Raw genomic sequence first — 12624 nt, 5'->3', positions numbered from 1 at the left:
GACTATGCCATGCTCATGGGCTCACACACATACCTCCTTCATTCTGAAGTGTGTCTCTTGGTAGGACACCCTCTTGTGTGGGATTCCAGGTCTGCAGGTCATGCACTCTGAAAGCCCCTGGATAGTGATGTTGGCTGAAATTCTGCCAGGAGGAAAGGAAAACCCATACTCAGAATAGGTTTCTGTCCTTGTAAGAAAGAATGGATGTCTCTTCTAAGAGATAATGGACCCAACATGGAGAAATGGTGCCAGATTGGGGTCTCAACATTGGTCTCTTTCGCTGGAAGACCGGACCTTCAGAGCCAGTAGTAGCAATAAAGGCCTTGTTAAGTAGGATTCCATGCTTCCGGGCCTGCGAGCAGTCTCCATCTCTCACACTGTGGCCCATCTGTTTATGTGCCCATTGTGTCAGTTCTGGACTGGCTGATGGTGAAGTGTGGCTAATGTCCAACTTGCTGCATCATTTTGTGCACTTGACTGTTCAGCTCCTCTTCCACTGTTGATGCTTTCTGGTGGGCACTCGTATGTGATGTAAACTTTTCCTTCATGCTCACTCCCATATGTTTATCCATATGTCTCTACCCTAGCCCTCCTTGTCTCCAGTTTTCCAGTCCTTTCCTTTTTAGTCCTTTGGCTAGCCCATTGGCCACTGCTCAGAAATCTGTGCATATTCCCACTGTGGGCCACTTCTCCCACACAAAGTGGATGACAAGGTGCACACCTTAAAGTTCCACCCATCAGGAAGATCTTCCCTCCCCACTGTCTTTCAGGGCCGTCCCTAGGTGGGTGTGGCTGGAATATAGCTGCTGTCCATTGGCCAGAGGGCCAGAGACTGAGCCAACCCATTCATAAGCAATATTCAGGCCTTTTCCTCCTCCTTCATCTAGCCACGTGAGATCACACAGCCATAGGTGTGAGCTAAGGGAGGGGCACTGATATAACTGTAATGGGTCACACAAGTGTCTTGGCTGCTGCTTCCATAGCTCACTCACACTTCTGTTCCTGACTAGATGAACTATTTCTATTGTGCAATGGATTGCTGGAGGGTCATCTGACTTTCACCTGATGGTCTGACTGACCCAGCTTATAAGGAGAAATTTCAGCTTACAAGTGACACACAGTCACTTGGTGTCCCACGGTCAAGCGTTGTCTCTGCCGGGGCCCAGAAGCACACCAGAAGCTGTTTTCTAAAAAGGTGTATGATTCTCTGATGCGGGTGGCATGGCCCTGCTCCAGAACCCTAGGGGCCTGTGTGGCGATCCTCCCATGGGGACTGGTCTTACACCCTACCCTGCCTCCTTTCTTACCACTGACACCTCTGACACTGCAGGGTCTGTCAGATGAGATGGTTCAAGAGTTGCTTGCACTGCAGCCGGGACCTGCTGCAGATCGCTTTCCTGCTCCCAGCCTCTCTTAAATCTCCCAGCCTTCTGTGTCCCCCAGTGTGTGTACCTCAGAAGTTATCTTATGGGTGGAATGTTTTCTCCCCCAAACCCAAAGAGGTCTATCAGGTGCACTACTTTCTTTATGATGGAGGATTCAAGAGGCAGTAATTTGTCTTTTCCTTTGGAGGGGACATCCTGGCATGCCTCTGACCACTGGACCCCTAAAAACTTCACTGATGGGCCGGGCGCGGTGGCTCAAGCCTGTAATCCCAGCACTTTGGGAGGCCGAGGCGGGCAGATCACGAGGTCAGAAGATCGAGACCATCCTGGCTAACACGGTGAAACCCCGTCTCTACTAAAAAAATACAAAAAAAACTAGCCGGGCGAGGTGGCGGCGCCTGTGGTCCCAGCTACTTGGGAGGCTGAGGCAGGAGAATGGTGTGAACCCGGGAGGCGGAGCTTGCAGTGAGCCGAGATCGCGCCACTGCACTCCAGCCCCCCAAAAAAAAAAACTTCACTGATGTAGCAGATCTCTGAATCCCCATAGGGCTTATTGTCCACCCTCTGGAGTACACGTGTCTTACCAAGGCCTCCCAGTGTGTAGGCTGCCTCTTACTTGTCCTGTCCAATCAGAATGATGATGTCAGTGTAACAGATCCATGTTTCATTCTATGCACTGTCTAGATGACCCACATCTCTTTGGACTATATTATGACAGAGGATAGTGTAACACAGGGCAGAAGAGTTAACATGGTCTTGAGACAAATTGTAAACAAAGATTTTTGTTTGTCCATGTGATCGTGAAATGCTTCTGTGTCAGTCCATTTTCCATTGCTTATAATTGAACACCTGAAACTGGGTAATTAATGAGAAAGAAAAAAAACAGGTCTTATAGTTATGGAGGCTGAGAAGTCCAAGATAAAGGGGCAGCATCTGGTGAGGGTCTTCCTGATGGTGGGGACTCTCTGAAGAGTCCTGAGGTGCCACAACACATCACATGGTGAGATGGCTGTGTGTGCTCAGGTCTCTCTATCGCTCTTCTTCTTCCTATAAAGCCACCAGTATCACTCCCATGATAACCCATTAATCCATTAACCCATTAATCAATGATTGGATTAATGTACTCATGAGAGCAAGGCCCTCATGACCCAATCACGGCTTAAAGCCACACCTCTCAATACTGTCACACTGAGGATTCAATTTCAACATAGTGAGGCAGAAATTTAAAAATAAATATGTATTCATTCACTCAAAAAAAAGTAGCAGGCAAGGCAAGGGTTAAAAAGAAAAAACAACTTTTGGCTCTGCCTAGCAAGCCCACTTCAAGGACAGTCATAAGATAATGCTATTTAAGAAGCCAAGGCCAAAGGAATAGGCTCCAGACACCCCTCCCCTCCAAAACAAGGTTAAAGGAAAAAAAAAGAGAGAGAGACAAATTCCTTTACTGTTATTCCTTTCCCTGGCTTCTTAAGCATAACTATGTTTTATAAATATCTGTATTTAGCCGGTTCTTATTTTTCTTTCAATGCAGCTACAAGGCCGCTGGCTATGCAAGGCCACAAGTTAAGCTATGCTATAAATTACATAACCTATCATATAATTAGCTACTTTTATTTTACTTCTGTAAATCCACTTATAAAAACCCCGCTCTGTCTTTATTTAATGCTCAGCTTCTTGAATACAAATCCACTAAGCTGGTGTGTACCTAAAATAAACAATCCTCCTGTTCTCCATATTGGTCTCTCCGGTCCTCAATTTCCCGCAACAATAGGTTTAGGAGGGGACAACCATTCAAACCACAGCAGCTTCTTATCCTCTTTCCTTGATTGGTTGAAATGGAAAGGAATGCCTTCATCAAACCTATGGCCACATACTATGCACCTAAGGCCTTATAAATCTATTTGAGCAATGATACTGTGTCTGGTACACAGTGTCTGCAACTGGGATTACTACTTGATGAAGCATGAGGTAGTGTACACTCATTCTCCAGAACTCATCCAATTTCCACAGGGGACAGAACTGGTGGATTAAATGGAGATATGATGGGGACCACCATACCTGTTAATACATCCTAGAGGTCTTTAAAGTGGCTCTAATCTCCATTATGCCTCCTGCAAAATTGTTTTTAAGGTCACCTTCAGAGGCAGATAGATCCCCACTCAAAAATCAGCTAGGATGTTAAGACTGATGACACCACATACACGCCAAGAGGACAAGAAAAGTTTCACTACGTATATAATTGAGAGTTTTCAGGAGAGGGGAGCAGTCATCTCCAGCAATTCCAAAATGGCTTCTGGAAGCAAAGGAAGGAGAGTGGCCTAGGTTTTCACTGAAGTTAGAAGTGGGGGGCCAAGATGAGAATTCCCACATGGAGACAGGAACTTGCATGGTTTGAATTTCCTTCATGCAGCAAAGAAGGGGGCATGCAGGTTTTTTGCCAGCTTGCTCAGAGGTAGGTTACAATGGGAAAAGGAAAGGCCAGTTTCTAGGGAGAATAAAAGCTGAGGCAGGTGCTTCTCCAAGCACTGCTGCTGCTCTGGGAAAGGGAGGCTCTTAGTTACTTGAAAGTTAAACCTTAAAGTGGCCTGTGCTCTGCCTGGCCTTCAGTCAGGAAGAGGTTATGCTAGAAGGAATATAAAGTACAGCCAAAAGAGAACCACTTTGAAAAGAGAGATGACATTGGGCTTTCTCAGGTGCTTGGAACCCATGCCAGCACAAAAATTGCTTGACTTAGTATAAGCAGACCAGGAGGATACTGTGGACATAGACCAGACTGGGCAACAGAGCAAGACTGTGTCAAAAAAAAAAAAAAAAAAAAATGACAACAGGAAAGTCACGACTGTGTTGTCACTCCCTGTGTAATAATTGAGCTTTCGTTGAATGATACTGAGGGCCTGTCCAGGCAGGAGTAAGAATGTTAGATGGACAAATATACTGAGTGTTTGGGGTGCCATCACAAACATCAAGGAGGCAGGAGATGGTATACCATACCTGACAGTTTAGGAGACATTTTGAGTATCAAAATGCATCAGCCTCCCCCCATCCTTCACCTTTGGTCTCACTGCCAGAGCGACACAGCCAGCAGGTTTGCTAACTGTTCACAGAAGGAGCACATCACAAACTGGAAGCGGCAGACTGTAATGAAAGCAGCACAGGTCCCAGAATTAAGAAGTCTGGTTCTGCAATTTTGTAACCAGAGCAATTCCCACCAATCTCTTGTCCTTGGTTTCTACCTTTAAACAAAGAGAGGCTTCATGATCTCTGGGGCTAGGGAAAGTAAGGCTCCACTGCCCTGCAGGATGTCAGGATGACGCCACCCCCATGGCGCTCCCTCTTCAAACTTCTAGGGAACAAAGTCCCTCCTCACTGAGCCCCACAGACCAACCCCAGTCAGCCCGAGGGCCCAGCGTGGTTGGAGGGTTCGGCTGCCCTCCCTGTCTGCACGTCCACACCCCCTTCCCGGCGACAGCCCTGACGACCCGTGTCTGGTGTCCCAGAGGCCATGGCCGCCCGGGCTTCTTGCGAAACAAGCTCAGACCGCAGGAGCCCCGTTCAGCCCCCGCGGGACCGCGCTCCCTTCTGCCAGTGACGGTCCACGTGCGGTCACCCCACGGCCACTCTGACCGCGGCTGCAGACCCTGAGCATGGGAAGGGGCCGCCCGCGCCTCGGGCCCATTCGTGATCCTCGGGCGCCCTCTGGCGGCCGGCGCTGGCATGGCCTCAGGAGAATCTCCGCCGAGGCCGAACTCGCCCTGGGGGGCCATTTCGCTTTGTGGAGGGTCGCATTTTCCCAGCTGGCACTGCGACCGACTGTGACTGTGGTTCCGGGTATGGTGGTGCACGCCTGTGGTCCCAGCTACTCGGGAGGCTGAGGCGGGAGAATCGCTTGAGCCCAGGAGGTCTGTGTTGCAGTGAGCTATGATAGCGCCACTACACTACACCCTGGGCAACAGAGCGAGACCGTTTCTCAAAAAGAATAAAATGACAACCAGAAACATACGACCGTGCTGTCGCGGCTGCAGGAAATGGCGGCGTGCCCAGGCGCACTCATGACGGCTGCGCGCTCGCCAAGGTGCACAGGCGCACACACGTCGTGTACACTGGTGGCGGTTGCGCATTTGGACAGGCGACACGTCCTGCGCCCGCTACCCAGACCCTGAGGAAGGCGAGGGGTGCCGCTCTGCTCTGCTCCTTTTCCTTATCCATCTCTTCTGTCTTTCCAAAGAGATGGTGAAAGCTCTAGCACTGTAGTCCACACACAGGATAAACATGAGAAACTGAGGAACAATTAAAAAATGACCTAACCACAGTTAGGTCATTCTCTACAATCGCTGGCCTACTATGCCCTGACCGTATCCCAGTGACCACAATAGGCTCAGAATTCCAGGCCACTGTTGTCCCCCAGCTCCCATTTTATCCCAAAGAGACCTTTCCCACTAGTTACCCACAGCAGAGGCGAGGCCAGCTGGAACATGAAATGAAATTTATTGAAGAGAAACATGTACTGAAATCATTGAAGAGAAGGGAGCCACAACACAGAGAGAAACTGCAAACAGCAACCACAGGACACAGGTCCTGGGATCCCTCCTCCTGGGGTTCCTGGCAAGGTGCCTCGTCTACCCCCCTCCTGCTGCTGACCCCGCTGCCACCTCCCTCCTTCCTAAGGGCCCCAGAGTCCACCTCTTGCCAGGACGGTGGACTCTGGCAGTGTCCACTGGCTTCAGGGAACCCCCTCCCGAGCCCATCTGCTGGGGCAGGGCCCTGTCCTATGGCCATCACAGACAGTCACAGGACACCAGTAAACACAGCAGGGAACAGCCCACCAGGTCGAGGAAACAATCACGAGTAACAGGGGTGGAACGCCAAAGCATGAAGCTCTCCTGGGAGCCTCAGGCAGGGCAGCCCCACTCCATCCCGGGTCCGGCTCTTCCTCCCACAGTCATGGTCACCATCATGGTCACAGGGTGAGCATCCGCCGTGCCCTGGTTCCTCCTTCCCACCATCTCCTGGGTCTATGCTGAAGGCCTCTGAGGAGGAGCTGCTCAGAGAAGAACACACACAGCTCCACGAGAACAAGCAGCCACTGGCCTAAATCTACACCAGGAAAGCAGAGGTGGTGTTTAAGATGCAGGACAGACAGCAGCGAGCAGAACCTGGGCTCGCAGGAGGTTCACAGCACATGCTCCGCGCCTAGAGGCGGTTGCCCAGGTGGGTGCACAACACACAACTTTGCACAGGAACGACAGCTAGCAGTGGGTGGGCGTCTGCTGGGTCACTACGGGGCCTACACAGGTGAGGGTGGGCTTCCCAGAACAGGGGGCAGCCTGCCCTGGGGACGGCAAGTGGGGCGACCCTTTTGGGAGACCCAGGCGGTTGGCACCCTTGAGAGGACCTCTTTGCCCCTGTCTCTCCCAACCCAGGACAAGGGGTGGGAGACAGACATCTTCAGGTGCCCCCACCCAGGCCGCAGCTGGCCACTCAGGACTCCCTCCAGGCCAGAACCCTGGAGACGGCAGAGTTTGGGGCTAGGGCTGGGTGCAGCACTGGGTGCAAAGGAAGGGCACCTCCCCCAACCCCATTTGGTATCAACGTGGTCATCTGGGTCACCAGAAGGGCTGATGGTGGTGGCCAGGGCCCTTTGGAGGGAGGTGGGGGACCCCGATCCTGATGTGGGATGAGGGACCAGCCCTGGTCTGGCCTCCCCTCTGCCTCCAGGATGCTGCAGCCTGAGAGGAGAGGAGGCCCTGGGGCCCTCTGAGCCTATTTGCCTGGGGAGGATTTGCGCTGGCCCACCTTCCTGGCCCTGTCCTCATTTTCCAACTCCTCCAGGATGAACTTAAGCCTCCCTTTGGGGGGCTCCTCAGCCTCCTGGCCTCCTGCCTGGACAAGGCCCTCTGGCTCCTTTGAGCTCTGCAGGGGCATTTCCACCTTCCCCAGTGGCAAGGGTGGACCTGACAGCCTCTTTGGTGGCAGGAGCAGTCTCAGCAGCATCTTCTACACTGAGGTCAGCCTGGCTGGCGTCCCCCTGGGCTAAGGAAGCCTGGGCAGCATCTCCATGGGCAGGAGCTGCCTGGGCGGCAACTGGGTCTTCACTTTCCACTGCGGCCACTGGCCAGGCCACACCCTGCTGGCTCCTCACTGGGGAGGCCGCCCCCACCTCCATCTCCTGGATGAGCTGGAGCAGCCCCAGGAAGCTGGGTGGCCTCCTCTCCAGCTGCAACCCCTCAGGGTATTCTGGAGGGCCTCCCTAGGGCAGGCCTGAGGCAGCACCTACCGCAGTAGCAGGTGATTGGCCAGGGCCGGGCGGACGGCCCCCTTCTCCAGGGCCATCTGCAGCAGGCCTTCCAGGCGTACCAGGAAGGCAAAGGGCCCCTGCATGCAGGTCAGGAACTTTAGCCTGGAAGTCATTCGAGTGTCCCGGTTGCCGCCAGGCAGTCCAGCACCGCCAAGTTGGGATCTTCCTCCAGGAGGCCGCTCACGACGTCCGGGACCAGGCCACCCAAGCTCTCCAGCAGCCACCTCTTCCTCTCCCTTTCCGATGCATGGTATCACAGCTGCAGCATATCCCTGGCGCACTCCACCCAGCTCTCAAAGAACTCTTCCTCGAAGCCTGGCTGCTCCCTCCCGGAAAAGGGTCTTAGTTCCTGGTAGGCCCTGTTTTCCAGCACAGCCTGCAGGGTGCAACACGAAGGCTGGACCCAGGTTCTTGTTACATTTGTCCCTCCTGCCTCACCCACAGCTCCTGCCTCACCCGCAGCTCCTGCCTCACCCACAGCTCCTGCCTCACCTGCAGGTCCTGTATCACCTGTGGCTCCCTCATCTGACTCTCTTGCCTCTTCTGCAACTCTCAACTCATCTCCAGCTCCTCCCTCACCTGCACCTCCGGCCTCACTTGCAGATCCCCCCTCACCTGTGGCTTCTACCTCACCTTTACCCACAGCTCCTGCCTCACCTATGGCTCCTGCTGTACCTGCAGCTCCTCCATCACCTGCCTTGTCTTCCTCACCTGCAGCTCCTGCCTCACCTGCACCTTTGGCCACTGCTTGCCCCTGGGGCTGTGCAGGGAAACTGGGTATATCCTGAAATCAGCATCAGGGGCCTGGGGCAGGGAGATCATGTTCCAGTGTCCTTTGCCTGGTATTCGACAGGGAATCAAGCTTCAGTTTAAACCCTCAGCGAACTCCACCAAGGCTGCCCTGGCCCCGAGCTCCTTTCTGAAGTGCTTGGTGAGCACTCGGTACCTGCCCAGGGGCGACAGGGCAGCCCGCACGGCCTCCTGGAACTCATGGTCCTCACAGTCGTCAGGGCTATCCAGGATGAGCAGGGAGTGCTCTGCGTTCGCACCCATCCTCCTGCACCAGTCCCGAAGCGTCACCAGAGCCATCGCAGAGGACTTGAGGGAGGAAGCCTGATCAGACAGGAATGTGTGCTGACTGTTGCAGTCTCTGACACAGCCTGTGAGTGCAAAGGGGAGAAAGGGATGTTGGTGCCAGTCAGCCCACCCCCACCGCACAGCCAGAGACCAGCCACTCCCAAATGCAGGGCCTGAAGCATCTCCCCTGCCCAGTGTCACAGCCCATGCTCTCCCACCCCTACTGCTGCAGCTCAGAGCCCTTCACTGCATCCCCCACCTCCACAGCAGGAAGCGCCTCTTTCACCTTGGTGTACAGCCCCTGATGGCAGAACTTACAGCTGGAGCCACTCCAACCATCATATGCAACCCTGCAGCTGGATGCGCCCACCTCCTCTTTCCCAGCACTTGACCAGGAGCCCCCTCCCTAATCCCATCATCCCTGCAATCTGGCAATCCCCTCCCACACCTCCCGTGTCAGCAGCCAGGAGTCCCCTTCCCCCACAGTCAGAGCCCCTGTCTCTCCCATAGTTCCCTTCTGTAGCCAGAGGTGCCCTGCAGCCAGGAGCTCACCCCACCCAGACTCCTGCAGCAAGGAGACCCTCCTCCCCTCTCCTCAGGTTCCAGACCAGGACCCCCTCTCGCACCTACTGCCTGGGGGCACAGCGATCTGGCTCCTCCCCCGGGTGCCCTCGGCAACTCTGGGGTCCCGCTGGTGCCTGCTCTCTGTCTGCAGACACTGCAACCACCCATGGGCAAATGCCACCTTCAGGCTGTGGAGCCCACTCCAGAGACCACCTCGAGGCCCTGAAACAGGAAGGTGGAAGATCACGCCTCAGCAGTGCATCAGGGGCTGCACAGGGCAGGGATATGTCAGGTCGGCTGTACTAAGGGCACATGGGCTTCCAACTTCTCCCAGAAGGCTCAGATAGATGAGGGAGAAAAATCTCAGAGTCTCCGGGGGAGGCAAATAGCTAGACAGGGGAGGTATCCATGTTGCCCTGGGAACGGAACCTGCATGGTAAGGGCTTGATGTACCAAGGCTTTGAGCCTCCGGGGGCAACAGGCCCAACCATTGACCCTCTACCCTCAAAATGGCCTAGTGGAAGTGTTGAGAGAAAAAGGGGGTTGGAAACTGGCGGAGAGAAAGCTCATGCTTAGGGGCAGGGTCTGGAAGCTGGGAGTTGGTGGACAGCCAGGTACTAGGACTCCAGACTAGGTCCCCCAAATCACTACATTCACAGGCCTCAGTAGCTCAGAGGTGACTGAGGCAGAACCTCTTTCCGAAGCATCACCTTCTGTGATGTTGTGATACCAGGCAGCTAAGCAATGGCTTCCAGCACTATTTTCTTGTCACATGAAGGAGATTGATTTAATGGGCTCTCAATGGTTTTTTTTTTTTTAGACAGGATATCAGCCGGGCGTGGTGGCTCACACCTGTAATCCCAGCACTTTGGGAGGCCAGAGGTGGGCGGATCACAAGATCAGGAGATTGAGACCATCCTGGGTAACACGGTGAAACCCCATCTCTACTAAAAAATACAAAAAATTAGCTGGGCGTGGTGGCAGGCGCCTGTAGTCCCAGTTACTCGGGAGGCTGAGGCAGGAGAATGGCGTGAACCCAGGAGACGGAGCTTGCAGTGAACAGAGATTGCACCACTGCACTTTCAGCCTGGGCTGGAGAAGGAGTAAGACTCCTTCTCAAAAAAAAAAAAAAAAAAAGACAGGATCTCACTTTGTTGCCCAGGCTGGAGTGCAGTGGTGCAATCTGGGTTCACTGCAACCTCTGCCTCCCAGGTACAAGCGATTCTCGTGCCTCAGCCTCCTGAGTAGCTGGGATTACAGGCCTGCACCACTACACCAAGCTAATTTTGGGATTTTTAGTAGAGACGGGGTTTCACCATGTTGGCCAGGCTGATCTCAAGTGATCTGCCCACCTTGGCCTCCCAAAGTGCTGGGATAACAGGTGTGAGCCACCACACCTGGCTGAAGAAGGTGACATCTGCAAATATCTTGCTCAGTGACCATCAATTTAAAATGTTGTCTGCTTTTAACATATTTATTAAAACATTACCAGAAAAGCCTGTTTTGTGTTTTTTTTTTTAATCACAAAGAAAGAAAACAAATATATTCTGTCACTAAAGGTCCATAACTTCTGGCCGTGAAATGTAATCATAGGCTTCAGACCCTTGCTCCACGCAGCCTGGGCAGGGATATGCAGCAAGTAACCCAGCTTTCAGCGGAAGGAGCCCTGCCTCAGATCTCCTTACTCAGAACCTGCATTTTTTTAAAGATTACCAGGGAATTTATGTGCACCTTGAAGTATGCTACCTGTGCCGCACCCACACCCTTTTCTGGAACAGCACTTTCGGGCCACTGCAGGCCCCAGGATCTTCCCTCTGTGGAAGAAACCTGCTTTGGGAAACGACAGGAAGCAGCTTGGGTACTAGGTGCGTAATATTTGGTCGTGAAATCAGGAGAATAATGGGAGAATGGAATATTTTCAGTCATCTGGCTCTCAGTGAGCAGTGAAGAAAACTAATGCCCTTGTGAAATGCAGGCGTTAGCTGTATTTTTTGCCCTCCTCCCCTAGAACACAGTCCAATAAAAAACGGGGACTATGAATTTCAGGTAGCAAGCACACTCACGTGGCCTATACGTTGCACGGGGTGTTTTGCACCCGGCCCTTCACCACAGGCTTGGGACGCCACAGTTCCCCTCCAATGGGGAACAGCCACAATGGCTGCTGGGCCAAATGGCACGTGGCGAGCCTGGCTGCCACCATCGTCCAGCCAATAAACGACAGGACTGGGAGCTATTCTGCAATGTAAGTGGCTCCCAGCTGGGCTTGCATTCTCTGTCCTCAAAGGTGCAGGCTGACTCGGGCTGGCACGGGGGGGCGGGCTGAGGAACCACCTTGCGGGAAGTAGGAGAGTTTATGTCACCAGTGCGCAACCGTGAGCGGGCCGTGTGCACTTCCGCTGGGGGAGTGGTGTCATCTCCAGACAACCTCTTCCCGCCACAGCCTCGTGGCGCAGTCGGCGCAGAGGCAGCAGCCGCCATAGACGTGTGGTGGTCGCGCTGCGCGGGAACACCGGCTTGGAGGCACCTCCGGCAGGTACGGAGCTGGACCCCGGGCTCAGACAGCAACCCAGATTACAGGGGATCCCCCCAATAACCCTTACTATTTTCAACGGGGTCTAGGGGCTGGTGGCCATAGGTTTCCATGGAGGCGGGATCCCACTAGATCACACACAGCACCCCGAGGAATCCCTGCCATTCCCAGGCAGGACTTCAGGGAGACCTGGCCGGACGCGGGGGCTCACACCTGTCATCCCAGCACTTTGGGAGGCCAAGGCGGGTGAATCACCTGAGGTCAGGAGTTGGAGACCAGCCTGGCCAACATGGGGAAACCCCGTCTCTACTAAAAATACAAAAAGTAGCCGGGTGTGGTGGCACACGCCTGTAATCCCAGCTACTCAGGAGGCTGAGGTCGGAGAATCGCTTGAACCCGGGAGGCGGAGGTTGCAGTGAGCTGAGATCATACGCTACTGCACTCCAGCCTGGCCGACAGAGTGAGACTCCGTTTCAAAAAAAAAAAAAGAAAAAAAAACTTCAGGGAGACCTATTCCACCCTCGACCCTGCCCGGAGACACTGCAGTCAGGACAGTAGCTCTTGGCCCTTGCCCTTGAGGGAAAGTGGCTTCGAACCTTCCCCTCCTAGATTCTGCCTGCTTCCACTGGTGTCGGTGGTGTGGGTGTATGTAAATAACAGGGTGGGGATTGGGGGGAACAGGGAAATGGAGGTAGGCGGTTTGGGGACATCAGTTAGACTTGCATGGAGGTAGGAGTTGGACTTGGTGAGGGGGCAGGGCTTGGGGTAGGAAT

General features: G+C 53.7%; 1 protein-coding gene across 1 annotated transcript in view; it reads left to right on the top strand.

Annotated features, from left to right (window-relative positions):
• Window positions 1–11708: 11708 nt before the first annotated feature.
• The window catches only part of PNMA5 (PNMA family member 5), a 5716-nt gene continuing 4800 nt past the window's right edge, over window positions 11709–12624 (top strand). The window contains exon 1 of the mRNA XM_017893315.1: window positions 11709–11854. The gene's annotated coding sequence lies outside the window, so the exon portion shown is untranslated. The remainder of the gene's footprint in view (window positions 11855–12624) is intronic.

Source organism: Rhinopithecus bieti, unplaced genomic scaffold, assembly GCF_001698545.2.
Source record: "Rhinopithecus bieti isolate Rb0 unplaced genomic scaffold, ASM169854v2 scaffold_24220, whole genome shotgun sequence".
NCBI classification, from domain to species: Eukaryota; Metazoa; Chordata; class Mammalia; order Primates; family Cercopithecidae; genus Rhinopithecus; species Rhinopithecus bieti.
Note: the sequence above shows the minus strand (reverse complement) of the source record. Positions and strands in the feature narration are given on the sequence as shown.